The sequence below is a fragment of the Plecotus auritus genome, assembly GCF_963455305.1.
Source record: "Plecotus auritus genome assembly, chromosome: 10".
NCBI lineage: Eukaryota > Metazoa > Chordata > Mammalia > Chiroptera > Vespertilionidae > Plecotus > Plecotus auritus.
Genome location: NC_137785.1, coordinates 45304338 through 45329746, shown reverse-complemented (window position 1 = coordinate 45329746; position 25409 = coordinate 45304338). Strand labels below are relative to the sequence as shown.

General features: G+C 43.0%; 1 protein-coding gene across 3 annotated transcripts in view; it reads left to right on the top strand.

Annotated features, from left to right (window-relative positions):
• The window catches only part of ZFHX3 (zinc finger homeobox 3), a 974639-nt gene that overhangs the window by 393032 nt on the left and 556198 nt on the right, over positions 1 to 25409 (top strand). For all 3 annotated transcript variants that reach the window (XM_080646078.1, XM_080646081.1, XM_080646079.1), the window contains one exon: positions 732 to 992. The gene's annotated coding sequence lies outside the window, so the exon portion shown is untranslated. The remainder of the gene's footprint in view (positions 1 to 731; positions 993 to 25409) is intronic.

Genomic DNA, 25409 nt, shown 5'->3' with positions numbered 1-25409 from the left:
GTAGTTGATGCTTAGTAATTCTTTGTTAAATAAATAAATGGCCCAAAGCAGCTTGATTCAATCTTCCCATCCAGATAGAAAGTGGAATGACATCTGGCTCCCACTTGCTAGGCCTCGGAGCAGCTCTTCATTCATTTTGAAGTTGTAATTTTCATTTTGATGTCAAGGCAACTACTTTTAGAACCCGAATAGAAGAGATGAAAGGTTGTGACTTTTTTAGTAGAACCTGCTTTCCACCATTACTAGCTGTGGTCTTTTCTGTCAGAACACAGAGTGGGGCAAAAGGAGGTTTACAGTTGTTCGTATGGACAATAATACAGTAGTTAACAAATAGTAATACAAGAATAAACTTTGTTTCACATCCTCACAATTGTAAACCTACTTTTGCCCCATTCTTTGTTGTCCTATTTTCAGTTTTTAGCGGTTAGCGTTCTGTGCCAAGAAAGGAACATTTTCCAAGGAGATCCATTGTCTTGGATGTTTTCTAAAGATGTGGCCCCTGTGACACTTCAGCTTGTCTTTATCTTTTTGCTTTGTGTCATATGGAAGGTAACCTGTGGAACCACATGGGCTCTCCTGTGCTGCAAGAGATGGAAGGAAGGAAGGAAGGAAGAAAAGAAGGGAGGGAGGGAGGGAAAGAATCTCTTCAATTTGGAAATTAATTTTAGTCTCTAGCTACTTTAAGAACTTGAAAAATTGAGCAAGCTCTTTCTTCCCCCTTTTCTTTCTAGGGACTTGAAAAGGAAAACGAGGAACAAGTATAAAGTGTCCCTGTGTCATAACCCTGCCCTATTCTCAGGGAAATGAACATACGGAAGGCTGTGGGACATCCTAGCAAAAGAGGCGAAAGGCTCCTGACGTGGAAAGAACGCTGCCTATCGCTTCCCCCGTAAGAGGGAGTGCGCCTCCAGCACCCCGGTGTTGTCTGGACTATTCGAAGACAGCAGTACGGTTTCCTGCGCTGGAGGGGTCTGACTAGCAGTTTGGTCCAGGTAAGTGATGCTCTTACTTCGGTTTCTAAGAAACATGAAGAATAAAAGTGAAGCAGTGCACTGTGGTTCATGAAGGAGCTCCTATCACCTGGGAGCCCCTGCCAACCAAGGTCAAAGGATTTCTCCAATTGACCCCCTCACGTCTCCCCAGATCAAACCGATCTCGGTAAAAATGAATTGGTACCTGCTTCTTAACCAACAAACATTGGAGGGGGAAATGCAATATTAAAAAAAGAAGAAATTTACATGTGTATTTTCTCCTGACACCGTTTTAAAAGCTGTTTACAGCTGATTTACAATGCTCATAGTATTCAGTTTTTCATTTGAAATTCTAATAAGTCCTTTGAATGGGTTGGAGCTTGTTAGAAAGTAAAGGGAATGAAATGTCTTCGTTGAATTGTCAGGTTATACTGGCTTCTTTATGGACGTCCTAGGTCTCTCTTCAGAGACACCTTTCTTTCCATAGAATGTGGTTGAGTTGATTTGGGCAACAAAAACAAATATGGAACGGGAAGAATCACTGCGTAGAACCATCATGTGCGTGCACTTACGTAGCCACCCGGGTCTGTATTTTCTACCCACTCATATGCATGTTCCTTTGATGCGTGAATGAATTGGAAGATTTATCTTTTCCATTCTCCTGAGAAAGTCTCCCCAAAGAGTACAACTGCCAAGTTTTCTGGGAAGTGTTTGGGCTTCTCAGATCAGAGGTGCTATTTTTGTGGCCTAACGCACTCACCTCTGTCCCCAAAGCAAATGTGAGCTGATACAAAAGCCAGACCGTGTGGATCTTGTTTCCTGTCACGAGGCCATGCTCTAATTTTATGAGCTACCCCATCTGTGATGGACACCAAACAATGCATAATGGTTTAAAAAAGACAGTCAGGTCGGAATTTGTAATGATCAGCAACCATTTGAAAAGCATTTAAAAAAAAGTAAGGGGCATGTTCTGGGCATAAAAGGTCTAATTATCATTTGGTCTGACCTTGGCAAAGATAAATCAAGGCCCAGGTTAATTTTCTTATAGCAGTTTTTTTTAACTGCCTTATGCTTTATATCCTATCTTCTCCAACATTGTTATCATAAATGATAGAAAAGTCTTGAATATTTGCATAACATTATAGGAGATTTGTGGCTGAAAGGATAGGCTGTTACTTATGCAAACCAGATATATCTTTTCTCATGTGTTTGTAGTCACTTCTCAAGTACACCCCTCCTCCCCCCCGCTTTGGTGGAGGGAGTAACATTCCTTGGGAAAGGAAGCAGTAATTGTGAAGCTTTGAGTGGGATGAGGAATGAATAGGAAGAGAAGGAATTGAGAAATGTGTAAATTGCTCTTTTGAGAAATTTGGCTGTGAGAGTGAAGAGGAAGAGTAATTGGTAACTAACCTGAGTAAAATTTCTGGAGAAACTGCTGAATTTGTTAGGTCTAATGGTCCCGTTACTGTTTTTAGGAATTCAAATAACATATATGAAATCCTCATAAGGTATTTATTCCCTTTGGATTGCTATCAGGTTCAAAACTCCTACTAGTTTTATTAAGTCTGCTGAGTTTGCTTCAAAGAACCCCCAGTCTTCATGTCATCTGTAAAAAACATTCTGGTTGAATAAGGGTTTTTCTCTCTAAAATAAAAGTAGCAGATAATCTGAGATAGCAGCAAAGGCATGGTAGCATAATATAGTCTCATAGGATGTTCCAGGTTTCTATTGTTATCTTACAAACCATCCCAAAATGCAATTATGTAAGATAACGATTTGATTGTGCTCATGGATTCTATAGGTCAAGAATTTGGATAGGGCTCAGTACTGTGATGGGCGCCAAACAATGGTTAATTGAGAATAGATTCTTAGATATGTTGGATTCAACTGCTGCCTCTTCTTATGACAATATTTCCAGCACCAGAAGTTGGAAACATGTTTTACTTAACTGGGATTTCCTGTGTGCCTTAGACTTTTTAGTGTCCTTCTGCCAGCAAGAAGAGTTCATTATATTTTTAATGTGATTAAACAATTAGAACAAAATGGTGATTTTTATATACAGACATTGATGAAAGATGTGTTTTTAAAGCAGAAAATTAAAATCTCATTAATATTTCAGTGAGGATATTTTGTTCTTCTCTGTTTCATCTCTATTTTTGACCTATGGCTTAGAGTTCACAGCATGAAGGAGATGGTGAAATCTGTTCACCATAAAATGTTAATTATAAGTAAATTACAGCACAAACGTTCAATCAGACACATTAATTCTACATAAAGTGAATTATTGTAGCAGAAAATTTTGAAATGTGACTGAATTTTGTAATCTTCAGTTTTCTTTTTCTACCACTTACACCAACCCGGAATCCCATGGGTTTATCCCAGGAAGTCTGAGCCCTTTGTGTAGTTTTGAGCTTAATCTACTCACCATGTTTTGAAAGTTAAATACAGTGTGCATACCCATCTCTCCAAATGCTTCTGAAATTGCACATAGCTCTGTCTGCCCCATGGCAACTTAAATGAAAGCTTTGGTGTTTTTCATGCAGATAGTTGGACTTTCAAAATGAAGGTGTTGGATTTGTCATATGAAACATTCTCTCCTACAATATAAAAAGTCCTTCCATATAAGATATAGATTAGTGTTTAATTGTCATTTTATCTATCATAATTTATATAGAAAATGCTTAAAATATCCAAGACTGCATGTAGCTCATTCTGTCAACTATGTTAATTGTTCATTAATAGCAAAAATAGTGGTGCTTCCTTGAATAAGAATGCCTCTATATATTTGTTTTGTAATTAGATATGGGCATGCCGCTTATTATTAACAGGCTATTGAATGCAGTGACTAGATGCCATGGACATAAAAGAACCCACAGATTTTGCAAAATATTGAGCTGGGGGATTTTTTATTACTTGGTGCAAAACTAACTCAATTCAAGTAACAAGTAGTCTAAAGGAATTACCTAGCACAGGTTCTTAACAACTAGCTGGCCCTCTGGTCTAAAGTATTTTGTGATGGTCCTGATTTGTCTCCTACCTAGCAAGGTCTAGTATATCCCTGGTGGATCTAAAATATTTATATTGAAAATTTGGGTCACATTCTGGAGGATCCCCATGTTAGTTCCATAAGTTAAAAGCTGTGGACTCTCTCCTGGTCTCATCTCACCCACTGTAGCAATATTGCATCCAGGTATCCATTCTGTGACATCACAAGACTCTATGACATGTGTTGTTGACTACCAATGTCTGGCTTCTGTATTAAGGATCAGTGTTTCCATTAGTTGAAGGACGAGTCTTTGCTTTGTTCTCTCAGATAAGCCATTCCATTTAATATCCATGAAACTCAACAGAAGGCTGAAGTAGCCAAGAAAAATAGAAACACTTTATAGAATGCATTAATAAGGAAGATGCACAAATTAGAATCAAGTACTATTAAGAGAAAGAGACTCCTATTATAAGAGGGATAGGAGAAAGAATTTTCAATTTGCTAATGGCAGAAGCTGTTAATCTGCAAATGTATGCAGTCACTGGTGAGTCCTCCTCTGACATGCTCAGAAAACTTTGAGGATTAAAATATCTGAGAGAGTCAGAATTAGGGATCTGGTACCATTAAGAGAAAAGGATCATCAGCTTCCTAAGAGGCTAGATCTTCTAAAGAAAATAGAATAAACGATGTAGTAAAGCTAAATGACAGCTACTTTCATTTGAAACCATAGGCAAAAATATTTTTTAAAAAAGATGATGTGATGCTTCCATTATAATTTTCTTTATGCCTCAAGTTTCCATTCTGGTCTCTTAGCATCTTTCAGCATATATTTTCCTTTTCTATTGTTGAAAATCACAAACATATTCACAACAAAACATTAGAAGCCTATATATTTTTTCTTGTATAGAATGACTCTTGTTTTTACCAAAAAAAATGTACATGTTAACTTTATAAAATTAAGAACAGTAAACTACAAAGAAGAAAGCAGAATTTCACTAAATACTCGCCTCTCAAAAATGGTCATCTTTCATATTTTGTGACTATGTTCCCAAGCATTCGTTTAATATGTGTATATAAAAGAAAAGAGAGAAGGGAAATAAAGAGGCAGAGACAAAGAAAGAGAATGAAAGGCTCAAAGAGACAGAAAAACTGAGATTTAAAGAAAGGGATTATGTATGAAAAAGGTAAGAAGTATTAAATGTAATGTTACTCAACTTTGTTATATGAAAATTTAACCCAAAAATTATATAGGTGAAGCTGAGGGTATTTCTGATTCTTAGAAAATAATGTTGTTGTTTTTAATTAGAATACAGTTCTTGAATGATATATCTCTGATTTAAGGAAAAAAGATTAGGAAACATTTTTATTTAGATCCAGTACTCTTTTTTGACTTCATGTTTCTATATTATATTGTTTGACTCCCTGCCTAAAATATGAGGAAAATTAACACACAGCTACTCAATTTCCTTTGCACACCTAATATTTGTTGGTCATTGCTTTACTTTGATATAGTTTGTAACATTTGTCATCTTGTTTTGAAATCATAAATACTGCATTTACATTGTCATATCTTTATACTTCTATATTTGAATAACAATTCAGTGCTCAACTCAAATTTTAGAACATGTTCCCCATTCTTGTATTTTTAAATTTCGATTTCTCTTTTAGTTGAATATGTTTATTTGTAGACTTATCAAAGGTTTTTAGATGTCTATGTTTGTGCATGCTTGAGGATGTCTATTGCCTTTATACTCAAGGTGCAGTGTGAAGGCGCAAACAAACAAACAAACAAACAAAAAAACACAAACAAGAAAAATGGATAATTGAAAGGATACTTTAGCTGGCTATAAAATTTTCAGGTTATACTTTTTTCCGTCAGAAATTTGTAGACCTTTGTTCATTGTCCTCTGGCACTGAGAACTGTCCTTTAACCACAAAGTTGTCACTTACATTTTGTTTGATTGGTAGATGGGATCATGGATTCCATATTCTGAGTTCCTTCATGTTTGAGACTCTCTCACTGTTGTGATTATATCTGAACATCAACTTGACTGAATATGATATTCTACAGAGCATTCCATTTTCTTTAGAACTTTGTAAATATTGCTTTCTTGTCTTCTGGGATTAAGTGCTATGGAGTAGAATGAGGCTTACCTAATTTTTCTGTTTATAGAGAACTTAATTTTTGTACTTGAATAACTAATGAATTTCTTCTTTATTTTTTAAACTCTGCAACTAAACCAAGATATACGCAGCATCAACTAATTTGTATCAGTTTTTCCTAGAATATACTGTGCCATTTGGTTGATATATCTATTTCTTCATCTTTTAAGGCACATATTTTTCTTATATATCTGTTTTTCCTCCCATCTGTTGCAGTCCGTATCCAGGGACAATTGGTTATTCTTTCCCTATTATCTTTCTTATTTTTTCCTCTTTTTCTTTTCATTCACTAAGATTATTTCATGGCTTTCCCCTATGCCACCAATTCTATTTTCAGTCATGTCTATTCTTTTCTACCTATGCTAAGTTACTTATTAGTTATATAATGATATTTTGATCCTCAATTTGTCTTCTAAGCTCCACAGTCTCTTTTTTATGACATTATTTTTTTGGGGAGGTTGTATTTTCTCCCAGATGGGTTTTTCACCTCTCTTTTGCATGTCTTCTTTTTAAAATATCCTTTTTCTCTTTCTTAATGTAATCTTTTGAGATCCTGGCTTAATGTGGGGAGGTCTCTTGTTAGATTCATTACCCTGGATGGGCTCTAAGCATATTGATATCTGCCCCACCTCACATGCAGCAAGGCTGTCAAAACCAAAATCCACATTTGCAGGTTTGGCAAATATCCTCATGACTGTGGGATAAAGGGCGTCTCTCCTGTTCTTTTACCTTTCACAGTTCTGGTAGTCCCTTTAGTTTAACCAGCTCCTTGATCTCTCATTAGGTCCTCAATGTTTTAAAGATGTTTGTACTATTTTATCCAGCATATAAAGTTGTTATATGGAAGGGTGTTTGCCATTATTGAAAGTGGAGGTTCCTTCATATTTTTAAAAAATTTGTTTATGCATTCGTCTTGTTCCTGCTTATTATGAGAAGCCCTATGGGGATCTTATCTTTGCACTAATAGATGTTAGGTAAATTCTTCTTGACCGCCTCCTACTTAATCTGAGACCCATCTTTCCTCTCACAAAAGCTTCATGTGTTCTGTCCTGTTGTATATATCCTGAGTGCTTTGTTTTCAAAAACCAAGGGTTTCCTCCTTCTCCTGAGACTTTCTCAAATGACCTTCATCAGGCTTTACTTCACCTAGTTGGTAATGTATCTTACTACCCTGTAGACCTTCTTCTAAAACGTTGAACCCAGACAGATTTTCTAGTCCATGTCACTGATAAAACTCTGAGGTTTAATAGTGATAGGTAGAGGGCTTCTGTTCTTAAAATTACTTTCCTGACTCAACCCACCTTCAGTTTGTTTCTCTCTAAGTTGTGAGATATTCGGGGAAATTGTAGATGTTTTCTCTATTTTTTTCTACTAATTGTACAGTTCAGGGTACAATTGAAGGCAGCATTTAGGCACATCAAAATATTTTCCCCTCTTCCCCAACTGATTTTTTTTAAGTTTATCACTTGAAATTATACCATTTTCTTTGTTCGACTATTGCTGGTGAGCATCTTGCTGATTTTTCACTACTTCTTTTTCCTTTTATTAGATACTAGAGGCCCGGTGTGTGGATTTGTGCACTGGTGGGGTCCCTGGCTCTCCGACATCCCCTGAGGGGTCCCAGATTGCGAGAGGGCAGTTCTTGGATGACACACCCTGGAACCAGGCTCCCTCCTCTCTGGTTCCTGGTGCGTCACCTGAAAACCGCAGCTGCCAAGTCACCACAGCTCGGCAGCTCCTGCATTGAGTGTCTGCCCCCGTGGTGGTCAGTATGTGTCATAGCTACCAATTGGATGGTCAAACAGTCAGACAGTCACTTAGGTTTTTATATATATAAATTGGAGCAGGGAGATTCTATGATACAAATTCACTTCATCATCTTCCCCCCAATTCAAGATTCTGCATATGAATAGAAGACATCAGTGACCATATGTCTTCATTTGGGCCTCTCAGATATAAACCCTGAGACAAGTTAAGGTAGTTTATTTTATGGTGATCCAAAGAACTGGGAGAAATGTGGGGAAGCAAAGCAGGGAAGAAAAAAATGCTAATAAAGACTATATTAGGAAGCAAGTTATCATTGTGGGCACCTGGAGCTTAATTTCACTGGTAAAACTCAGGAAAGAGTTTAGAAAACACAGTTCACCGTTATTCTGCCCAAGGGAGAAGGGAGCTTGTGTATTTACACACTAACTCCTGTTATTCATTGGTTGAGAACTGCTCTTAGGTAGTAATTCCCTCTCACTTCCTGCCTCCCTCATGCACAGGCAGTGTGGCAGGCTCAGGTGATCAAAGAAAGATCTCAATAATATGCAGGCTCTAGAAGTTGGAAATTGGGCTGTCATGCCCTAAAATGGTAAAATCCAAAGGAAGATGACCAGAACACACTGTGACTGTGAATTCCAGGATCTTGGGACTTTGGTAGAGCAAGACTGGGAGGAAGGAGGATCATCCTAGGGCTGCTCAAATATACCGCTTGGGTGGTGTCTACTTGACACAAAGTATAGATATTCGGCAGTGGTAATTAAGTTAAAATGAGGTCACCAGAATGGGCCCTAACCCAAGATGACTGGTGTCCTTATAAGAAAAGGAATTTGGACACAGACATGCACAGAGGGACAAGAAGACGGCCAGCTACAAGTTAAGGGGAGAGGCCTGAGGGAAAACCAACCTGTTGGTGCCTTGACTTCAGACTTCTAGGCTCTAGAACTATGAAATGATAGATTTCCATTGCTTGAGCCCCTCAGTCCATGGTCCTTTGTTATGGAAGCCCTAGCAAATGAACACAGATGTCCTCCTCCTTTTTTAATCTCTCCTTCCCTTTTGCCTTCTTTTAGGTGACCTGTCTAGGCTCGCTGATACTTCTTTTTCTTGTACTCATCTTTAGAACACCTCCCACCCTTCCTTCTTCAGGTTCCGGTGATGTATCTTCACTGAGAACTGTCACTTCTTTGTGGTGCTACCCAGGCCCCCATCAATGGGAATTAGACCTGGAATCCTGTTAGGAGAGGAAACAGTGTGAATCATGTTGAGCAAGATTTCACTCACACAAGACGTTACCTGCCATTACTTCCATTTGCTATAAAAAGCACATGTTAGATAAATTTCCGTGCTTATGTTTGCAGGGCACATCCGTTTAGTATTTCTGCAGATATAACGTTGCTTAAGTCTTCCCACATTTCAAGTAATTGGTTTTTAAAGACCCTAAAACTCAGAGAGGTTAAGTAAAACTTGATCAAAATTTTGCAGCTAGCAAATGGCAGAGCTGGAATCTGAAGCCAGGTGCCGAAGGCCAGTGACAGCTGCCCTGCAGTGGGGGCAATGTCTCTCTCCTATGAACAGCACCCTTATGATCTTTCTACTGGATGATATTATTACCTCTGGCTAGTTGTTTGCTCATGAAGCATTTTCACCGAGCAAAGTTGGAAGCTCTGGGAGGTGGGTTCTAGGCTTTGATTTCTGTTTACTTATGGTGTTTGAAAAACATTTGTTGATTGAATGGCTAAATTTACTGTTTTACCAGACAATTTGGCACTTCTCTTGACAACCAGCTTTCAAAGATATACGCAAAAAGTGACAGGACTCTCACAATGTTGATCTGGTCTTTCTAGACAAATGTTAGGAAAAGTTACTTATAAAAATAACACCGTGGATTGATATTATATTACAACAATTATAATTATTATACCCTGTTTTTATATAGCTCTCTCCCTACCCCTCTAACCCCAACTAAGGGGCTCATAGTCATTTGTAAGCAGTGGGCCTTATCCTGCTGTTAAATAGAAAATAAATTGCTTATCTCTTGGAAGAGAATTAACTCTTTCAGGGCACTGGGGTACCATTTAGTAAATTAGTAATCCTCTAAATGGCACTCTAGATACATAAGATCCCCCATATAAACTGGAAAATGAGCGTGTTCCCAGTGCTTAAAAGAAACCAGGGCATGCCTAACAGAAATCAGACAGTAAGCTTAAAATATGTGTAATGTACTTAACTCTCTCCTCTAATAACTTTGTGTTCATTCTCATAGAAATCTGTTTGTGACTAAAGATGAATCTATTTGCTAAAAGCTGGCACTTCTGATCTTTTAATCTACTAACATGAGAGCAATAAAGGGGAAAGGGGAAGATGATAGAAAAGTAGAGTGGGGGTGTTTATACACATGGATCAGTGGCAATTCGTTCAGCTAAACAGATTTTGAGAAACTGATCAATTTTTTTCAAAACTATTTGAAAGGCCGGCTTTATAGTTCCCTTAGGTCTCAAAAATGTCCATCTATTACCAAAATAGTGGTTAGTGAATTGGAATTAACCTCATGGAACTCCTTGAGGGCATTGGTAAGGTAGGTAGGGGTGCGAGCATGAATCAGCAGTAGCTTTAGAAATTCCAGTCTCCATCAGTCAAAAATGAAGTTGAGGAAATTAATACAGACTCAGAGGTAATACAAACATTTCATGGTGGGTGTAGAGAAACTGGTATTGAAGCAGCCCATTTTTTGAAAAGCATATTGACTGCAGCCTCTCTCTCTTGTTTCCACTTAATGTCTCTTCCCTCACATGCTGTCTTTCAGATATTGCTCTCCCAACATTAGGTCCTGGTGACCTCATTTCATTGAAACATTTTGGACTTCACTCATTAGCTCAAATGACTTTGGATGCACTTGCTCATTGGGTGTTGCTACAACTGAATTCTGATTGTAATTCAGTAACACATTATTGATTGTTGAGGCTTTTGGTTTATGTGCAATGAGATAGATTTGGGAACTGGTGGTGTCTTATTGACGTTCTGATTTGTGCTGCTGGGAAGCTCATTGGATGGTCGGAGGGGTTGCTGTCAGGCAGTTTGGCATTTCAGTAAACACTCTGTGGTTATTCCACCAGACCGTGTAGCATCCCATCAGCCCTCTCACTTAGATCCCATGCACCGAGGAACAGCACATTGGACTACTCACCCCATCCTTTTCCTCTTCCAACCCCAAGTCCAGAAGTTCCCTCTCGCCAAAGCCTCGCCCCTCTTCTTTGATTTTCCCTTTCCTCTCCCTGCCACACTGACAGCCAGGGCCCTCTTTACACAGGCCTCCGCTTTTCAAGGTAAATATGCCACGGAAGTTCAATTTCAGCAATGCACACTTCCTCAGATTCCAAGGAGCGTCCTTCCAGAGAAGAATCAGCAGGCTGCTGAAGATATCGAAGCAGATCAGCAAAATGTCCTGAAAGGGGGAAGGGAGGATAAGCCACCTAGAGCAGTGGTGGGCAAACTCATTAGTCAACAGAGCCAAATATCAACAATACAACGATTGAAATTTCTTTTGAGAGCCAAATTTTTTAAACTTAAACTTCTTCTAGCGCCACTTCTTCAAAATAGACTCGCCCAGGCCGTGGTATTTTGTGGAAGAGCCACACTCAAGGGGCCAAAGAGCCGCATGTGGCTCGCGAGCCGCAGTTTGCCGACCACGGACCTAGACGCACGGCCTTCATTTTCTAGTAAGCAACGTGTCTGGTGGCAGAAATAAACACGAGTGGGAGCGTGTATACTCAGTCTCATCGTATAATTGCAAGATGCTTTTCATGCAGCACCCAGGGACTGAAGTGATGGTGCCCCAGGAAGCAGCTCATGGTTTCCCTCCGGCACACACATTGGCATTCAGTGGTACCCTGGCATGAGTGAAAGGCCACATGCACCAGGTTGGAGGATTCCCTCACCATAACCCCCTAACGCTCATCGTCAGAAGGTGAAGGGCAGCTGCACGAGTCCTCTGAGCTCAAAGGTAGCAACGTGAGGCGAACCAAGCTGGCATGAGAAGCGGAGCCACTAACTTGCCTCCCAGGTGACCCTTTTCACAGTCCGCACCGCATCTAATCACCAGGCAGCGTGTGGAACCAAGGAGCCTCGTCAGCAGCGCCCTTCCGCTGACTGACTCCTCCAACGCTCCAGCGAGTAGGGAAGCTGGTGGATTTCTCACCTGGCCTCCTCGCTGACACCATGCCCTTTTCCACGGGTGAGACAGCGGGATTCCACCCACTTTCTTCCGTTTGGAGAGGACAGCACAATCCCCAGAGGTTGTGTTTATGAGATAATGAGACAAATATGCTTTTCCTTTCCGAACCCCATCCCTTTCTTTCCGGCGTTCAGCTGCTCACAGACCGGCACTCTCCTTCGCCAACAGCACACTGGCTGCACGGCCCTGGATCTTTTGTCTCGGACGCTGGCTGCCACTTCCTTTGCCTTCAGTGACTGATTTCCTCTCCAGTGGGAAACTGTCACATTCGGGGCAGGTAGGACGTTTCCATGAACAGGACATTCGTGCAGCCGTTTTCCAAGTGATTATTACACGTTATTCTCAAATTTTCAAGAGCAAAGCTGAAAATAGGAACAGAGTTTAAGGTTCTGAAAGTTGTAGTTTAACACCAATGAAATAATCATAATGAAAGGTTATCATTAATACATTATTAGTTTTCTTCTCTGTAACCAAGGAATATTTTTAATTCTTGGCTTTTGTATGACCCAGAGACAATGCATAGGTAAACAATGGTATACATTTTTTCCCTGTCAACATAGAAAATTACTCACCCACTAGAACTTAAAATACATTTGGATGATTATTTCCTTCATCTAGTTAGGTGCATTTTGTAATGTGCTTCACAGCCTCTTCCTTCATGATTTTTGTGGCTTTGTTCAAATGGCCAACACTGCCTTTGAATCATTATGATTGATGGACTTATCCCAGGGCCTGAATTATCAGCATCTACCCTTCTGTAGGGAAACATCTTTAGCCGAGAAGATCCAATTTTTGTTTCCCCCTATTTGTTGTTACTTGGACTTTGTGATAATGTCATCAAGCCTTATTCCATGCATTCTGATGAACTGGAATTCTCTGGAGCTGAGAGGTACAGGCATGGGAGAGGGTGATAAACTGGGACCATGGAATTAGGCAAACGCACTTTTGACATTTCCGTGCTTCAGACATAAAATTGTTGGGCCCACATTCGTCATCATTTATGTTTAGGGCAATCTCAGGACCACTTGTTTAAATCAAGGGCAATTAGAACATCCAACTCAAGAAAGGGAACCCAAATAAAAAGTTTAACATTTATGTTGAAAGAGAATATTGCTCTTACTTTTACCTTTCTCTGGTGCCAGTTGGTTTAAGAAAGAAATGTTGAAAAAGACTCCCAAAGCCCAGCCAGCATGGCTCATGGTTGAGTTTTGACCTATGAACCAGGAGTTCATGGTTCCATTCCCCGTCAGGGCACATGCCTGGGTTGTGGGCTCAGTCCCCCGTGTGGGGCATGCAGGAGGCAGCCGATCAGTGATTCTCTATCATCATTGATGTTTCTATCTCTCTCTCCTTTCTTCCTCTCTGAAATCAACACAAATATGCATTATTTAAAAAGACTACCCAAGAATTTGCAAGGACCACTTTGGTCTAAATATATTTTTGAAAAATTCACAGGCATTTAATGCATAGACTTGTTGGTGAAATAATGACACTAAAATTACTAATAATTCAGAAATGTTGTGTAGTAAGATTAACTATTTGGCACAAAATAAAAACTCAAAAGTAATGGGTGGGGGTAAACCCTCTACAGAAAAAAAAGTATGACACAAAATGCATATACTAATACTGATTAGGTTAAAATCTTTATAATATTCTTATTTAATATATTTTAGAAGTATTTCATAAAAATATTTAAAGTGCAATCAATGTTTTGGTGCTTGGAGGCATAAGCTTCAGTTTCCCACCATGTTCATACATGAAAATCCCTCATTCCAGTAGTGGGTAAACAGGCACCATTGTGCAAAACCTCTTTCCTCAAATTAATGTGATAATTTTTGCAACCCTCTCTATAGTTTGCAAGTTAAAGACAGTCACCTAGAGGGGCTGAGCGTCTCATCCTTGCCGCCGTTGCTGGTTAGTTGTGTGACCTTGAACCAGTCATGTAATCTCTCCAGCCCTAAGGCTTCCCATCTGAAGAATAAGGTATTACTCCAAAATTATGTTTCTTTTATTTGTAAGAAGCCCCGTGGTTTCTCATGCAACAGTGGTTCTGGTGATCATATCAGGCAGCTGGTCCATGTGGGAGTGACTGCTGAAGCCATTGGCCTCACTCATCTCCTCACTCATCCCAGCAGCTGGAAAACAGCCGGTGGACCCATCCTGCCACCTGCCTGCTCTGCATCTGGAGATCAGCCAGTGATGCGATCTGACCATCTCCAAAACCTCAGTATTGTTTTCTGCGGGGCTGGGGGGAGGGGGAGGGAGAAATTACAAAACCACAGACAAATCAACGAAGCACAAGGTCATGTGCAAAGAGGTTGGCAAAAATCTAGGATTTCCATCTTTCTGTTAAAGGCCCCCAAAGTTTGTTTGTGTCTCAGCTAGTCAAACATGCAGATTGTTTTAAAATTATCCAGCTAACGGGCCAGGTACCCCTGCTCTTTTCCATAGGATTTTAGTAGATGAACTTAATGAGATGGACCGGTTGGTCCTCTGGCCTGTGGTTCCGTGGCGCTTGTTTCTTAGTTTAGAGGAACACCGCAGCCCTCCCCTTCCCCTTTATCTCAATCAATCGTCTTGTATTTACTAAGGGCCTCAGGAGTGGGGCACAGAGGTGTAGATCATTCAATTTGTCGCAGCACATATTTTCAATATTATGATAAGAAGACAGGGGACTCTGCATTTTGTCAACTTGCAAGGCCAAGATCGATCAGCAAATAGATGGGCCTTCCCGTATTCTGAATTAAAGTGTGTGTTTTGGCGGTTTATTGACAGTTGATAACTACTGACCACTAGTCCTGATAGAGTTACAAAGGTCGGGTCAAGGCAGGTCAGAGCCACAAAGAGCGCCTCCTGCTCTTGGAGCCTGCGTCCCTCCCAGAAGGGATGCGCAGGTCAATAACTGAGCCACCTGTAGAGTCTGAAGGCTCTTCTAGTCTTTCTCCTTCTGGCTGTGCTGTGACCTAACTCTGACCTAAGCCCCATGCGGCCCCTTTCTCTTCTGTTCTTACCCTCCACGCTGCTGCCCTGGGAGTCCCCCAAGTGCCAGCGAAGCCAGGACTCAACCAGCAAGGGAAGGCGGCACAGTGCCACTGCACTGTGGGCTCCACTCTGCATCCCACTGCAGATGCTCTTTCCAAAGGGGTTGCGGCAAAGGCCATGCTTCTGCCCATGACCTCAAAGAGGGAAGGACACACAGAGGCAAAAGTGACTGTCTTTATGGCTTCCCCAGGAGTGCTGCCCTTCTGTGCATATGCAAAGCACTCTTGGCAAGCAGAGGTTTAATTAAAAGCCTCTCAGAATGCCTCTCCAGCTGGGGTGGGCTTCGTTGGCCAGGAGGGGCCTTATCAAGTGGATGTGAAAATACACAAACGGTAGGCCTTGTTCCCAGGACGTGTCATCTGGTCTCCTCACTTGATGCCTTGTGAGGAGAAGAGGAGGGGGACTGTGCCTGTGTGTTTGGCGCTGTATCCATTGTCTACCTGGAAGATGCAAATGATATTCAAATTTGGTTTCAGTGTACAGGCTGCTTGCATATACCCCACAGCAACCCTGAAGCAAGTGACTAATGGGAACATGTGTTCTTTCTATTTTTATAAGGCTGGGAGAACAAGGGATGGAGGGCTGAGCTTGTGGGGTTTGAAATCTCTCTTTTCAGGGTACATGCTGCTTTCTGGGATGATGGTAATACTCAGTGGCAGCTCCATGGCAGTGGCCCCAACCTGCCTGGTGCTGTGCTCCGTGCAGGCCCTGGAACTGGGTAAATGGCCCTGCCTGTCCCTTCTACCCAGCCAGGAGGAGAGGGACCAGGGAATGAGACAGGACTCTTCGGACAGTGGCAGAGCCATAACCTGTCCGTCCTGAGGGCTTGCCCAAGACTCCATCTCAGTGGGCACTAGTAGGGTGATCATCCTCAGCATCAGTACTATTGGTATCACAATGATCTGCATTTAATTCGATAATTCAGGACTGTCCTTACATAAGGTCAGTTGGGGGAAGCTTGAAGGTGACTTCCCCAAAGCCTCTTGAAGCCTCTAACAGCCAAAATTGTGAAAAAAAATCAGAATGATTCCATTCAAGACAATATTAGTATCAAAACCCCATTTTTAGTTCTTAGTGTCCATTGTTGATTCTGTTGTGAAGACAGTGGTGGGCCCCTCATTTCACAACCACTTCTGCTCACACCTCAGTCCAGTAAACAGAGTCATACGGCAAAGAGGGCAAACAAAATGTCAAATGAGATCCTTTATATAAAAATGATCTCTTACTCTGTGACTAACAGGGTGCAGGAATCTTGAAATGTCAGGTTTTGGAGGGATGGAACAAATGGACTAGACCAGTGGCCATCAAATAGAACTCTAAACAGTCTTTTCTGAGGGACCGAAGTGGTTCAGGCTCTGAACTCCTCATCGCTTCATAAAACAACCTAGTTCCAATCCATTTGTATTGTGAAGTGTATTTCTGTATCTGGGCTATAAAGTGGAGTTATGTGCTAGCTCCAGTCACCTGATATGGGCTACCCACATTGCTATGATGAGGACTCACAGGGGAAGTCCAGGAGCTTTGAAAAGAGGGCTGCAACCAGCAGGCTCAGGACTGGAGAATCGTGGCATACAGACCATGCATTTGCTATCTCTATTGTCAACCTTTTTTTAAAGAATGGATTCTGGGATTCTTAAAAGCCTAAAGACCATCAAACCCTATTTTCTTGCAATTAGATAGGAATCTTCATCCAAAACTAGACAGATACACATTTTGATTTTAATAATGAACTTCATAATGCTATCTTCATGGAGATAATCCATTATTAGCTTAGCAGTTCTTAACATCCCCTTGGGTTAAGGAAACCAACCAGCTGCCTTCATAAAAATCAAAGCTCAGTCTTCACTTTGCCAAATGGAGGCAAATCTTGGAGACAAGATTAGGGTGCCAAGGTCCAGCTGCTTCTCCCTATATGGAGACCCACCTCTACTGACACTGTTGGAGGTCTCAGCTTGCTCCTCAAGGTCTAGGGCATTTCCTCACTCTTGGTTTTAATGATCCTTAGAGGTCAGATGCTTTGTACATTTCAAGGATCTTACCCAAGTGCATTCCCTTGACCAAACTTCTAAGATTTTCTCTCCCAAGAAAAGAAATCACAGACTTGCAAATAAAAGATGCTCATCACATCTCTATTCTAAATAATGAAAAAAATTGGATCCACGAAGTGTCTAACAATAAATAATTGGATTTATAAATAATGGAACATTTATGAATTTTATACATATATATGTACATACATATGGAATATTATGAGGCTTATAAAGATATTTTTTAAGAATATGAATGTTTTGGAAGACTATGAGGTGAAAGAAACAGGATACAAGATTACATAAAATAGGATTCAAAATTATGATATATACCTAAGGGGGAGAAATACACACACACCATAAAGGGATCAAAGAATATACCAGATTTTGATAGGCACTATTCCTGAATGGTGGGATTATGGGTGAGTTAGAAGGCCTCTTATAACTTTATTTTACAAATGACTTTTATCACCAGAAAACATCTTTTAAAAAAGTCCAGGCTTCTGAATCTGTGTACCAAAATCCCTTGATACAAGTTGCCTTACAACATTATAAAGGGGAAATAGAGTGAAATTTCTGATACTTTCCATTTGGGATAAATGCAAATTGCATCATTCAGGCTAAAAAGAGACCCACTCTCTCTTTGCAATTAAGTGTTTGGTCTTTATCCAGGAGCTTGCTTCAAATTTCCATTTCTCTTTGCTTATATGGAGACAGTAAAATCCATGCCTCGTCATGTACTAAAGCAGCTGTAAGTGTGACCCCCTAAACAGGCCCACCAAGTGCCTATCACATGCTAACAATGTTTGAGGCACTGGAAACACAGAGATAATTAGGATGTCAGTCCTTGGAGGGATGCTTTGGACTGAGGGGGACATAGAAATGTACACAGTTAAAGGTTGGTACCAAGTGTTACCTGTTGCAACACATGGCCACCTGCTTCGCGCCAGACATTGTTCTAGGAAGATACCTGTGTGTGTCACCACACATGTTTATATCAGCCTGAAACATAGGCATCACCCCCCATTTGTGAAATGCAGACAGTATTCCTCGGAGGTTCTTTGGTAGGTGAGTGACTGCTGTGTAACACTTGAACCAAACTGATGTTGGAATAGAAGAGGAAACCCTGGATTCTGGCCGCAGAACATCAGCTCCGTGTGGAAAGGGGTTTATTTTTGTTTTGGGGTGTGCTTTTGGGTCCATTTTGTTTCCTGCTGTATTCCCAGCCCCTGGAACAGCGTCTGCTGAGAATAGGGTGGGTGCGCTGGAGCCAACGTGGGGTTGCCAGATTTAGCAGAAAAAAATAAAAGACAACCAGTTAAATTGAAATTTCAGGTGAATAATGAATACTTTTTAGTTCAAGTACGCCCCATGCAATATTCAGAACATAATTAAAATTTTTTCTTGTTCACTAAAATTCAGATTGTGCTGGGCATCGTGGTATAGCTGGCAACCCCGAGCATGGCAGCCGGTGGCAGGTTGGTGCTGAGTTAGACTGACAGCACATGGCAAGGCCTTCACTAATTACACAGCACAGACAGGCAGAGGCAAAGCCAGACATGGAAGGCTGGGGATGCTGGGTTTATTCAGGGAGCCGTGGGTAGCATCCTCCAAGTAGAATGGGGAGCAAAGTCCCCAACTGGGGGTGTCGACCAATATGTTTTGTTTGGCCTTCTAATTTTAATTATCAACATTTAAAATCTGGCCAATTTCATATATGCATATGCTTTTTGTGTGTGTGGCGGAGGGGGGGGGGCACATGAGTAGGAATCCAAAGGTTTTTATTCCCCATAGGAAGTGAGTAGTAGGTGTCCCTTCTGAGGGGTGAGAAGGGAGAGGCTGGGCTCTCCCCTTAGCTGTGCCCTCCTGGCCCTTGCTTTTGGCGTAGGTTCCATCCTCCTGGACCATGCAAGCTTCCGTGTCTGCTCCTCTGTCAGAGTGATTGGGACAACCGCTGCCCTGGGGGAGGGTGACTGGGGGGACCGCTGCCCTGGGGGAGGGTGCCTGGGGGGACCGCTGCCCTGGGGGAGGGTGCCTGGGGGGACCACTGCCCTGGGGGAGGGTGCCTGGGGGGACTGCTGCCCTGGGGGAGGGTGACTGGGGGGACCGCTGCCCTGGGGAAGGGTGCCTGGGGGGACTGCTGCCCTGGTGGAGGGTGACTGGGGGGACTGCTGCCCTGGTGGAGGGTGCCTGGGGGGACCGCTGCCCTGGGGGAGGGTGCCTGGGGGGACCGCTGCCCTGGTGGAGGGTGCCTGGGGGGACCGCTGCCCTGGGGGAGGGTGCCTGGGGGGACTGCTGCCCTGGTGGAGGGTGACTGGGGGGACTGCTGCCCTGGTGGAGGGTGCCTGGGGGGACCGCTGCCCTGGGGGAGGGTGACTGGGGGGACTGCTGTCCTGGTAGAGGGTGCCTGGGGGGACTGCTGCCCTGGTGGAGGGTGCCTGGGGGGATTGTTACCCTGGTGGAGGGTGGTTGACAAAAGATGAAAAAGCAAGGAAGGCCCTGTTTGTCAAGGGCCCGTAAACCATGCCAAGGAGGTTTCTTCTATAGACGGGTATAGACAGGCACGCGCATACCCACCTATCCCTTAGAATGCAGGCCTGTGACCTTGTGGAGAAGGCTGGGAGCAGGCAGTGCCGAGTCGGTGTGGACGCCGTGGCCTTGGCTCCGGGCAGTGAGGATGACAGGGAGAACACGATGGAGGGCATAGTGAGATCATCATTAGCTGTCTTCCATCCTGTAGGAAACCTGCTTCCAGAGCGCGGATTCCTTATGAGGCAGCGATAGCTGGCGAGTTTAAATGGTGAGCGTGGTGGATTTAGGGGATGATGACGTGAGTGATCCACGTCGATTCAGTCTGTCTATCTGTTCCTTTACTTATGGTGTTTGAAAGAGGAAGAAGGCAACAGATGGAGTTAGAGATGGACGTGACCCCCACTTGCTCTGCTCACTCTGCTTGGCTTAAGGAAACGTAGCTATTTCCCTGGCCCGCATGGCTGGCTGACCTGCTGTCCTTGCTGGTCACTGGTTGCTGGGGCAGATGCATCCGTAATGGAAGAGAACTCACCATGGGGGCTGGAGGGAGGGCGCTGCAGGCTCACTGATCAGGAAGGAGCAGGGGGCGGTGTTTTCTTCTCCACTAATAGGATTGTCAGGGCTCTTCCTGGCCTGAACCACCCGGTGGAAGCTGCCAGGATGGCGAGCTCACTCTTCTTAATTAGCACTAATGCAGTCGAGGCTGTTTTCCTAGCCTGACCAAAGGGAATAGTAATTAATATGGTGGGGGAGACAGACGGAGAGTTCAAGGCCGGCATGTGTGCCCCCGACCCTGGGGTCGCTGGGGAAAGAGAGCCTGGAAGACAATAGCCTGGCTCCCTCAGGCCTGGACAAAGGCCGGCCTCGTTCCCAAACCTTAGCTCGCTGCCGCCTGCCATTAATGAGAGTCTGTCCCCCACTACTGGAAAAGGGGCTGTCCGCTCAGGCCTGTGGATGTGTGTCTGTATATGTGTGAGGAGTGTGTTTTAAGGGGTAACTGTTCTCTCACTTAAACTGGCCCTTTGTTCTCACTGTGGGACGTGGCTCCTGTGGGTGGTGGTGCAGGGCCGGGTTTACGCTCCCAACAAATGGACCACGGATTCCACAGTGTCCATTTCACCCCAAAGCCTGCACAGCATCCTGGGCCTGGAAGCTTGGGACTGAGAATGGTCTTTTGCAAGCTGGGCATCTGAGGGGCAGGGGCAGGAGCCCAGGTGCATCTGCAGTGGTGGGCTACATGGCAGGCAGGCTGACTCACACATGGCAAGGACTAAAAGTGATGGCTCCACCTTCCAGGGAATCCCCAAATGAGGCCGGAATGGGAGCCAGTTCATGACGGTGAGTGGGATCTGAGCCCCTGTCTCCCTCATTAAGGGTGACCTTGCCACTCCAAGTGACAGGTTGGACGTGCAGCCCCTCGAACAAGTGAAAGCACATGGACTCCCAGTGCCTCCTCCATGCTCTGAGGTGCTGATCTTCCCAGAGAAGACTTTGGTCCTTTTTGATTTTTCCCTCGACTTTCCTTAGGCTTTTTCTTCTTCTTTTTTTTCCTTTTTAATTAAATATTGCCGCCTAACTCTTTCAGGTCAGCAGCAATGTCACTAGCATCAGCCATGAATCATGGCCGAGCTGACATTTTAAAAATGGCATCGTCCGGGCAGCCAGTGCAGGCCAGACACCCAGGCACAATGGCTGGACCCCATAAATTACACTAAAAGTCTAATCAGAATAATCAACACACTGACATCTTTATGCATGTGGGCAGGTCGCGGGAGGGGGGAGGCTCTGCCTGGGGTTTCTCTGCGATTTCACTTGCTGCAGATTCTGGTGCTTTTTGAGGAGACAGAGAATCTTCAAGGTGTATCTTTCGAGTTCTCTGTGACCTCTTGCCTCACGTTTATGTTTTGCGATAAAAACAGATATAATGAGTGCCTCTCGATAGCGTGTTGGTTTATATGCAGCTCAGGCAGCATAGCCATATATTTTTTTCCCCTGCAAACATCCCATACGCACATATTTCTTCATCAATACAGGTACACATATTGGCTCTCGTTCTCTTGCATACACCACCACCCCCCACCCTCCCACCCCCCCACACACACCCTGTGATTGTGATTTGAAGACATGTTGTGGATGCTTCTGGCTGCAGAACTGTATTTGAACAGTTTGTATGGAGGAATGTTTTTTATAATTCTGACCTAAATTCTTTAGTGATCCCCATTAATTTGATTTCCTAAGGCCAGACAGGACAGCCACCGTCTGGTTGAGACCATTCATCACCTTCATACCTCATTTTAGTTTTTTGACCTTTCCCTTTCTCTCCTCGAGTCCTTTCTCTCTCTCTCTCTTTCTTTCTCTCTCTCTCAAACAATCCCCCCCACCCACCCACTTCTAGTCTCTCTAGTTTGGAAAAAAAAATCTCTCCCAAAGCTTTGGGCCTCTGATGGAAGGTCAGGGGTACCCCTGGCCATACATATGCAGAGAGAGCACCTCCCAGTGATTAATTGGCCCCACCAGATCGCAGGCACAGAGAGCCCATTTGTCACTGGCCCAGCTTTGGCCATCACAACCAGACTGCCCATGACTTGTGGGCGGCCCAGTGCACACCAGCTGGGACTAGCCAGTTAGTGCCCAGTGAGGTGTGACCAGCCGGCCCAAGGGTGAATGCTATGGGCTGGCTGGTATCAGAGCAGGGATAGGGAACAAAAGAAAGAAGAAAGAAAAAAGTGAAACATTTTTTAAAAGGTACAGAAGTCAGTTCTGTTTTGCTTTAATTGATTTCTCAGACATTTATTGAATGCCTACTGTGTGCCAGGAATAAATACCTACTATGTGATTCCTTAATCTAGTGCTAGAGACTGTTGATACTATTTGAAATGGTTTGAGAAATTTTTGCAGTGATCTCAAGAACAATACATGGCCAATATGCATATGCTGATTTTTCAGATGGGTAAACTGAGTCAGGGATCTGTGACTTGCCCAAGGCTATGCTGGAAAAACAATTAGACCTCTTCCTGTAGGGCTGCTTTTGTTACATCACACACCGGAGGGCCTCGCCCAGGTTGACGTGACTTTGCCATGCCCCTGGGTCCTCTGGCATTTCCTGACCACAGACAATCTTCAAACCCTTTGACTCCTGGAAATAAAAGCATGGGCTCTAGTGTGAGTTTTGGCTATTTTACTCATCAGCTATAGGACCTTAGGCACTTTACCTTTTGCATCCTCAATGTCTCCATCTATAAAATGGACTTCATACCCTTCGAATGGTGGTAATTAAGTGAGAGCACATAACTTAGGGCATTGTGCCTGACCTAGATTAAGCAGTTGACCTGCTTAATTGTTCATATATAAACAAACATTCTGTACTGGCTGGGCCGCCTGGGCGCCCCCCGGTGGTCCCCTCATAGGTGTGCACCCTGAGACAGTCTGGGCAGGGAGTGAAACACAAGGACAAATGCCCCACAATGCAGTTTCCAAAAATATGCTTCTCCATCTCCTCCCTGTGTATCTACCTATCACCAGTCCCTCCCCAACCTTTGTTACAATGATCTCTACAACCACGCATTTGTTCAGTACGTACTTATCAGTAATGATCAATGGAAAGCACTGTATTGGGTGCCATGGAGCGGGCAGGTGAGGCAGGAGGAGAGACAGGGCAATGAAAGAAACCAGATACAGAGAGGATGGCATAGGCAGGACACAGTTATGAGACCACCATGCAGTGTGTCCTGCTCAAGAAAGCTCCAGATGAGAAAGTGAAACAATTTTGGGAAAGGGACATTTCTTTGGGAAGAACATACACTTTTTTTGCTAAAGAAAAAGGCTGATGACTTTTGAGTCAGTAGTTCACACTTTGTTACAAACTAGTGGCCTGGTGCACGGATTTGTGGACATAGAAAGAAAATTAATTAGAAGAAATATTTTAATATCACTATTCGCCCTTTCTCTATAATAGAAATGTCAACCAAATTCATGATCGACAATGACAGATCGAAACACACGTGTGAGATTGGCGCCAGTGAAAACTTTATATGTATCACGCATGCACGAGTCAACATTTATTTTTAAATTGCCAGTGAGCGTCAGATGTACCTGCCGGTCAGTCAGATGGTTGGACGGTCGATGGTCGGATGGCCGGTCACTTAGCCTTTTATAAATATAGATAAGCCAGCCAGTTGCAGAATTCCTTGAGATGGAAAGCCACCTTGGTGAATATGATTATAATTCTGTGTACAAAAATATCAGTAGCCTGAATTGTCGGTCCACTCTGTATGCGGGAAGGACAAGAAGAGCAATTGCCAAGGCACCAGAGACCCCCTGAGGATTGAAAGCTAGTCAAGGCCCTTGTTTATTGAGCACCTGCTAAGTACAAGGCAATACTTTACATGACTAATCTCCCTTAAGTTATATAATAATACTAGGGTGTAAGCATCATTATCTCTGTTTTTTATTTTTGTTTGTTGGTTTGTTTGTTTTAAATATATTTTTATTGATTTCAGAGAGGAAGGGGAAGGGAGAGAGAGAGAGAAACATCAAGGATGAGAGAGAGTCACGGATCGGCTGCCTCCTGCACACCCCACACTGGGGATTGAGCCCGCAACCCCAGCATGTGTCCTGACGGGAATCGAACCTGGGACCCTTCAGTCTGCAGGCCGACACTCTATCCACTGAGCAACACCAGCCAGGGCAATTATCTCTGTTTTAAAAATAAGGAAACCAAGGCATTAAGAGTCATTAGTGCATGATTAGTTAGTGGCTAGTAAGTGGCCCAAAGCCATTCTATTAATACGGATATTTTTGGCTGAAAGTGGTAAAAACTTTTTTCAGACTGGGTTAAATAATAAGAAAAAGTATCACTTCACCAAACAAGTTTAACGGTAGGGCAGGCTCTCTGATGGGTGGGTTCAGTGGCTAAATTATGTCATTGAAGATCTGGACTTTTTCAGTCGCTCCCAAATAATGTTATCCTATGTTAGCTTGCCCTATTTCAGGTCCCCTCAAGGTTGCAATATGGGCACAGAAATTCTAGGTGTTACCCTCAGACTCAGTTTGGTCCATAGGTAAAAGAAAGATTCAACTTCTAGGTCTCTTCATAGCAAACCTCTTCCCAGAAGCCCCCTGCATGCATTTCTTCCTCTCACTTAGCCAAACTTGGGTCACATGACCAGACCTAACCCAGTCACTGAAAAGTAAGTGGAATCAGCAAAACACCCCAGACTGGTCAGCGTCAGCACAGCTGTGGATGGAGAAGAATGGAAACGAGGACAAAACTGAAGGAGGAAGTGGGAACTAGAAGTTGGGAGGCAGCATTACAGTATTTCCTGATAGCAAAAGGGAAAACATTAGTTTTATATCTATAAAATGGTATCTATCCAGTACTTATCAAAGTTTCAGGACGTAAGACTCTTTTCCTATCAGCTCTTGAATAATAACGGGAGGTGTTAAAGGCTAGTATGTCCTTCTAACATTCATATGTTGAAGTTCTATCCCCAGCACATCAGATGAGGTTGTATTTGGAGATGGGGGTTTTAAAGTGGTAATTAAGTTAAAACGAGGTCATGAGAATGGGCTGTCTTTATAAGAAGGGGGGATGGGGACACAGACCCTCTCAGAGGGGTGGACACTGGGAGAAGATGTCCATCCACAAGCCAGGGAGAGACCTCAGAAGAAATCCTTCTGACACATTGATC